General features: G+C 40.9%; 1 protein-coding gene across 1 annotated transcript in view; it reads left to right on the forward strand.

The window, feature by feature from the left end:
• The first annotated feature begins 894 nt into the window (after positions 1-894).
• greb1 (growth regulating estrogen receptor binding 1) overlaps positions 895-8,190 on the forward strand; it is an 87,537-nt gene continuing 80,241 nt past the window's right edge. The window contains exon 1 of the mRNA XM_063183696.1: positions 895-1,010. The gene's annotated coding sequence lies outside the window, so the exon portion shown is untranslated. The remainder of the gene's footprint in view (positions 1,011-8,190) is intronic.

The raw sequence follows: 8,190 nt of genomic DNA on the forward strand, positions 1-8,190 counted from the left end.
GCATGATCCCTGGATATGGTGTTTCGTTTAACTCAGCGAGTGTTTACCTAACACTGTTAAATTAATCATTTTGATTATGTGTTTAATATGACTGGTTCTCGATATGGAGAATAATTTAACACTTCATAGAGTTGAACTTAACACTATATTGGACTATATGCTCAAAATAGTGTTAAAAGTGTATGTAGCCCAAAGACAAATAAGGATTAAAGTTACAGTTGCAGGTACATAAAACAAGATTGGTGTGTGATACAAATAAGACAGTTACCCTGTGTATCATTACTGAATCAGCTATCTGTAAGGTAACAGAAATAAGGGAACAGAATGGTCGCTCATGTGCAATGTATCACTATATCCACCAGATGGAGACAGTGGCGAGCGCAAGCCAAGCCATTCCAAAATCAACATGGTATAATAACAATCAATAGAACCCTGAAACCTGTTGTTGTTGCTGAGGATGGGGAAAATAAATCTTTAACTAGGCCTACACCTATAAAGGACTGCTCTGAGAAATGTTATGGGTGTTTATGGTTTGATGTAATTTGGATGAATAACACATTTTACATTTATTTTCATATAAAATGCATATAAAGCTTAAAAAATAGTTTAACACTTGCTTATAATTAAGTAGGCTATCTTATAACAACATTCATGTTTGCGCCCATCAACGTTGTGTTTGTTTATGTTGTCTTTATTATTATTATCATTATTATTTACAATACTACTGTATGTATGGTGCGCAAATAATAAGTCCAGATCCGTGGGTGATTCCATTTCATGGCGTTCCCCAGTGGTTTGTACCAATTGTGACCTGGGGTGGGGGTGTGAACCTCGGTCGCAGAGATCAGATGCGTGTCAATTCACACACTCATACACACACAAGTTAGCTCCGCAATTAGTACCGTTGCGTCCAAGCCCCTGTGTGGCGCATTTTGGAGCTATGTAAATGTTTCTTACACCCAGGAGAGCATACAGAAGGATATTCGCGTGGTGTACAAAACAATTTTAAGGTAAGCCCTCGCTCTTTTGGGTAAAGTCTGGCACCCTGTTGCATTTGTGATCGATTTGTGGTTTCATTCCAGCGGTGAAGATAGCACAGCCTTGTTGTCTATGAGCGAAGAACTGCGTTTGAAGTAGTCCGCATGTGATTTTATTGCGGTGCATTGTGTTTGCAGCAGTAGCCTATCTCTTTGAACTATTTTGGGATTCTCTTATTCATTCATCATTTGGTTGATTAAGCAATTGAACTAATTTTAAATAATTTTGTGTTCGCATAGAAACTTTTCACTGGAATTTATAGCCTATCAATTATTAGGCTATCTGTTGCAATAGCAAATGGTCTATTCTTCTGTAGTCCATATACATTTGATAGTTGTTACGTAATTGATCATGTGTTAGTGCTGTGTAACCATCACTTTTTTACTAGAAGACTAAATTATTATGTCTCCCTTGTTTTTATGAAGGCCTCTCTGTGTTGCATTGGCCCTTTGGTGGTCAGTGGTTGGTGGATTTTTAGTATTGTTGTGCCTGAATTCACTTAAACTCGAGAACACATCACATTCAGGTCCTAATTATTTTGGTAAGACGAAAGCTATTTTAACCAGTGGTTATGCATGGTGTGCATGTGGGATCTGTGGCCTAATATTTGTAGGAGGATTTTCGCTCTTAGTCTGTTTTGCAAAGTCTTTTTCTGTGGACATTTTGAAAGTGTATTTCAGGTCAACTGTACAACAGGCAGAAGACCTCACATCTTTCAGGGTTACTTGAAATGACTAGACGGTGATTTGTACATGCTGGGGTGTATGGTTGCAATGTGTAGTATCAAGTTGTTGTTATTCTCTCAACTCAAGACCTTGAGTAGAGTAGTGCTGTAGTCTATTCGGAGGGAAACTTTGATTGTTCTGTTAATGTGTTGTCTATTTCTAGGCTAGAAGATATGTAGCAGAAGTAAAAGTGCCTGTACCAATGGAAAACTCACACAATAGCCTACATAGTAGCCTATGACATAGTTATTGCACCAGATATTCTATACATTATATGAGTACCTCATGAGGGCTTTTACTTTTCTTTTATTTACTTCTTCTTTATGGTTACCAGAATGGCAGTGAACAATTCGTAATGTATTACCAGAGACGGTTTAAATTTAGAATAGACAATCTTTGGTATTACTAAAGGCCCTGTGCACTGTCATAGTGGTGTAGTACTATGGTAACAAAGGTTTTTTTCAGTGACTATTGTAGTGTTCCACTGGTGGAACAGTGTGTGTTATGTTTCTGTGAGTGCAGTAACTACGCCAACATTGAAACTGAGAAAAAGGCCTTCAAAGTGTTATATTTGGATGGGTATTGTAGTTATACCAGAGATGATCTAAATGCATTAGAATTAAAGGATCTTTGGTTATGCCTACTGCAAAGTTGACAAAGCAATATCTATGTAATAATTGGACACATTTGGACCATAAGGGTTTGTCAGAAGATATCAGAGGTGTTATAAAGACCATTTTCAGTCTAAACTCAAATCTGACAAAATATTTAGTTACTGCACTTTGGCTTCGTAGGGCAGTATTGTCTGTTGCATTGGTAGGTACTGCTGCGTTATTCTAACAGCGGTTCCCAAACTTTTCCCCCTGCGCACCCCCTTTTACATTTCAATGTGGTTTGCGCACCCCCTAAGCAAATGTTGCACAGCCGCACTTTTTGGGCAATCCTCATTTCCAATAGACCAGACGGGGTTTTTTTTGCATCGTTAATGGAACTTGTTGCATAGCAAGTCTAGGAGTTATAAATGACACTTCAGCTGGATCCTTCCAGCATGCAATTCACCAAAAAACAATTACAAACTACGTAATGTTTCTTATTTTTTGTATAAAAACCCACATCTCAGCCATTGCTCTATTCAACTCGCGCACCCCCTTGTAGCAGGTCGGGCACCCCCAGGGGTGCACGCACCCCAGTTTGGGAAACCCTGTTCTAACATAAGTAGCCCCTTCTGTGGCACGCTGTAATAGACATTGAAAGTTAACTACTATAGTACTACACTACTGACAGTGCACAGGGCCTTTAGTAATACATTACGATTTGGTCATTGCTATTCTGGTAACAGCTAATTTATTATGCCATGCCTTAAGAGGTTAATACTTTGTGAAGAGTTGCCTGTGCTGTCAGTGTGGACCTAATGGCATGCAGAGTAAATGACATAATGATGACACTCCTATAACCCACAGGGGCCAGACAGCTGGCTGGGCCCGGGGAAAAGTCCTCTGAAAGGGCCCCCCCACCCAATACATTCAATGCAATGAAACAGTACCCAATTCTGGGGGACCCATCTCGCTGGGCCCGGGACAACTGACCCCTTTGTCCCCCTCTGTCGGCTCCCATGTTCCTATTAAGCCACAGGGTCCAGACTCATGCTAGTCCTAACCCACAGGGTCCAGACACATACTGATGGAGAGATAGTGTCGTTCCATTGCAGGGAAGAAGAAAGACAGAGAGATGGAAGGAGGGAATGCAGAGTGACGGAATGAAAGAGATATGGAGGGAAATGCAGAAGATGTACAGAATGAGAGATATTTCGGGGTGGAGTGGGGGGGTTTGGGGCAGAAAGATCAAGAAGAGAGGAGAGAGAGAATTTGACAGAGGCAGAGATGGAGGGAATGGGCGTGATAAGGAGGATGAAATGATGGTGACACAGCAAGTAACAAAATAGACTTAAAGTGATACTGTCCCATTTTTGGAAATAAGCTTGTTTTACTCCTCCCCTTGAGTTAAATAATAAGGTTTTACCGTTCTCCTGTACTTTCAACCGTTTTCTAGTTATGGCAGTGCAAATTTTACCTCCAAGCTAACAGTTAAAATTGAGTCCTATGAGACCAGTTAGTCGCGAACTGGTCTCATAGGACTCAATGTTACAGTTTTTTTCAATTGCTAACAAGCTTTTGTCCAATCCTCAGCGACATTTGCAAAACTCTTAACACAGTTTACACAGCAATGGCTTTCCATGGCCATGCAGTTAACACATTACATGGCTTTTACACACAATTAGTAGTCAATGAATGCATTTCTAAAATGCTAACATTTCCTTTACACACAGGATAACCACAGCAACAAAACAATGTATCTTTGATGGCTTATTTTCAAATGCTTTCACACAGCGTGTCAAAACTGGAAATACAACATCCAAATCCTTATTTCAATAAAAATGTCTTTGCATGACAATAGCAAGAGTACAGTAAACAGATTATTGATAAAAGTAGAAGAAAACCCTCCAATTGTAGTTGTTCGGTTCTATTGACAGTTTTTGGCAACCGTTTTTACAGTAAAAAGTTGTCTCACAATCACAGAATGAAAATGCGTTAGTAACAGTTGGAAATAACTGTTTGTTTACGTGTATAAGAAGAATGTCTGTAGCCCTAACAAAATCTTCATAATTCACGTTCATGTAAAATTACAGAATCATGTTTAGAAATTGTATACATCACTCTGTCAACACATCTTGCGAAATTGGTATAAATTACGGTAAATACAGTAAACGTCTGAAGTCAATGCTGTCCATGAAGTCAGGATTTGGAAATGCATGAAAAGGTATTATAGATTCAATAATTTCAGGGCCGGTTCAAGTCCATTTGCCCTTGGGAAGCACCCCCGTTCCTTTTGTGGATTTTCAAAATTCGCATCTGTAAGCATAGTGTCTTCAATTTGATCTAAGATCTACTGTGGTACCTGCATATATAGGCCTACTGAGTGGCCATGAATACCATTGACAGCATTGTCAGTGTAAGGTGTACTGTATTGCTTTATGTATTTTGTGTGACATTCTGATTCTGTGTGGACTTTTAGGCTTATCCTCCCAAAACATTTGTGGGCCTAGGCAACCGTCTTGTTTGTGCTTTTATATGTATTTGTTTCATGATATTTTGTTCACTGTAAGTAACACTGCAAACCTTTGTTTGTTCTATCATACTATAAACAGTATTTCTACTGTACCTGTAGTCAACAGTAAAAAATGCTTCGTACTGGAATCATCTTGAATGTCAACAACACATGAGGTCCGAATCCTGCTGCCTTCAGAAATTTAGTGCAAACAGTGAATTGCATGATTTGAATGCATTCAATAGGCTACCTGTAAAACTGATACAAGTCTATGTAGCTTCTGTAATGTTGACAATACCCGGTGTTTTGAAGTCTTGCGTAATTTGATTGACTCAATGTACCTTGTGAAATGAAAACAAGGGCTATTGTTTAACAGACGTATTTCATTTTGAGCCATGTTTGTAGTGTTTTGGTAAAGTGAGTTTGTACAGAAAACGATGTGTTCTGTTTTGAAATGAGTACTTTGTGTATATTTAACAGTTTGTGCTTTTGAGAAGAAAATGAACTGTTTGGCCAATTGTGTTTGGTAGGTGGTAGTCTGTGTTAAAGGGGTAGTCCGGTGTGAAATGGTTTACGTTGTGTCAATATGTGATGCTGAGCGCTGACGTTTGCCTCATACCTCGCATCCAAAGGTCCCCTGCATTCCGAAATCCGAGTGGTAGGCGGGACCCCGCGAGCTAGGTGAAATGCAGCTTCTGTTGGGAGGTCGTGGCACCTGTGTTAGCCATGGGGCTAAATCTTTACTTTACACCCATTTACGAGGCTCAAAGTTGCAAAAATGTTGATCCCGTAGTGTCGGGTGGTTGTTGACATGTAAATCCAGGCACTGAGAAGTTTGATAGTGCACCGTTGTTTTAACTACAATTACGTTTTTGAAGGCTGCGCCTCGGAGGACTCTGCCGGGCGCCGCCATCTTTTTTTCTAGTCGCGATACGTCAATAGGTCATGTGATACATCACGTGGTTATTGGACTGCAGTCGGAGACCGTCTAAAAATGACTTAAGGCTTCAGCGACAAAATATTACAGTACTTATAGGTTTGGTTTGTTTTTTATATATATACAATGGGTGTTTTGTCGCTGAAGCTGAAGTTTTAGACGGTCTCCGACTGCAGTCCAATAACCACGTGATGTATCACATGACCTATTGACGTATCGCGACTAGAAAAAAAGATGGCGGCGCCCGGCAGAGTCCTCCGAGGCGCAGCCTTCAAAAACGTAATTGTAGTTAAAACAACGGTGCACTATCAAACTTCTCAGTGCCTGGATTTACATGTCAACAACCACCCGACACTACGGGATCAACATTTTTGCAACTTTGAGCCTCGTAAATGGGTGTAAAGTAAAGATTTAGCCCCATGGCTAACACAGGTGCCACGACCTCCCAACAGAAGCTGCATTTCACCTAGCTCGCGGGGTCCCGCCTACCACTCGGATTTCGGAATGCAGGGGACCTTTGGATGCGAGGTATGAGGCAAACGTCAGCGCTCAGCATCACATATTGACACAACGTAAACCATTTCACACCGGACTACCCCTTTAAGAGTTAAGAAAAAGTGTCCATAGTATGGCTAAGTGCTTGTTAGCAATTGAACAAAACTGTAACTGCTAGCATGGAGGTAAAATTTGCACTGCCACACCCCAAGAACGTTTGAAAGTACAGAGAGGGAGAGAGAGAGAGAGAGAGAGAGAGAGAGAGAGAGAGAGAGAGAGAGATGCCCTCATCACTCACAGAGTGTTGACATGAGAAAACAACATCGTTGAGCTGAGTAGTTTATCTAGGCCTTGGTTGTGTGCGTGTGTGTGTGTGTGTGTGTGTGTGTGTGTGTGTGTGTGTGTGTGTGTGTGTGTGTGTGTGTGTGTGTGTGTGAGCAGTGTGCAGTGTGCAGTGTGTGCGTGTGTGTGTGTGCAGTGTGTGTGTGTGTGTGTGTGTGTGTGTGTGTGTGTGTGTGTGTGTGTGTGCAGTGTGTGCGCGCGTGTGTGTGTGTGTGTGTGTGTGTGTGTGTGTGTGTGTGTGTGTGTGTGTGTGTGTGTGTGTGTGTGTGTGCATGTGGTTACTGGCCAGTCTCTCCAGTCATGAGGGTAACACTGCCCTACAAAGCAAAAAGGCAGTAACTGCGTTGTTGAGGAAAATTAGTTACTATGACTTTAATGACATCTATATCAAAGTTTAAATTTAAATAAAATGATTAATCTGCATAAAAGGTGGTAATATAAAGTAACAAAATCTCTCTAGATCATTTTAAAGTAGGGATGCAAACAATTAACCGATTAATGCGTTAATCGATTAAAAAACATTAATCGCAATTAATCGACAATTCAACTGACAACAGACCCAGGTGAAATGGGCATGTGAAGAGTGTGTGTGAAGAGGGGTGTGAACAGTGGGAATATTTAAATCACCTTTGGATTAAAGAATTGAAATTATTTTAAATGTGGTATTTTATCTCAATTTTTAATTAAAATGTTTAGATTTAGTAGTTTTTTTTTCGAGAAACATTGAGATTTCGAGGGGAAAACACTGCTTATTAATCGTATAATAATTATTATTAATCGTAAGTCAATCGACAAGGCTATCAACTAATGATTAATGAATTAATCGATAATTTGCATCCCTATTTTAAAGTCATTTTACTCAGTTGCTTTGTAGGGCAGAACAGTGGGGTTGGCTGATGACTTCCTGCTCTCCAGTCCAGTCTAGACCAGACAGGTCAGGCCACATAGCATACTGCTGTTAGCTCTCTCTCTCTCTCTCTCTCTCTCTCTCTCTCTCTCTCTCTCTCTCTCTCTCTCTCTCTCTCTCTCTCTCTCTCGCTCTCTCTCTCTCATTCTCTCTCTCTTTCTCTCTCTCTCTCTCTCTCGCTCTTATTCTCTCTCTCTCTCTCTTGCACTCACACACACTGTTGTTTTTCGTTGTTGTTTCTCTGTGTGTGTGTGTGTGTGTGTGTGTGTGTGTGTGTGTGTGTGTGTGTGTGTGTGTGTGTGTGTGTGTGTGTGTGTGTGTGTGTGTGTGTGTGTGTGTGTGTGTGTCTGTCCTTAGATTCTTTCTTCTGCACCTGACTGTATCCACACAGCATGCTTGACTGTAAGTGCTTCAAACCCTTCAGACTGAGTCCGCTATGTTTTGTACTCTCCCTGTTCTCCCTGACTGAGACACAAGGCTTCTCCGTATGATGTCAGACTCTTTAGACTAAACAGGTTGTTTCTTCTTCTAGTGATTCTTCAGATTTTTTCTGCAAGCTGTCTCGACTGGAGGCCACACTCAGGGCTGGATGGATTAACATGGCCCGGGGCCCCTTGGCTACAGGTTGTTGTGGGGCCCCC

This window comes from Engraulis encrasicolus, chromosome 19, assembly GCF_034702125.1.
Source record: "Engraulis encrasicolus isolate BLACKSEA-1 chromosome 19, IST_EnEncr_1.0, whole genome shotgun sequence".
NCBI classification, from domain to species: Eukaryota; Metazoa; Chordata; class Actinopteri; order Clupeiformes; family Engraulidae; genus Engraulis; species Engraulis encrasicolus.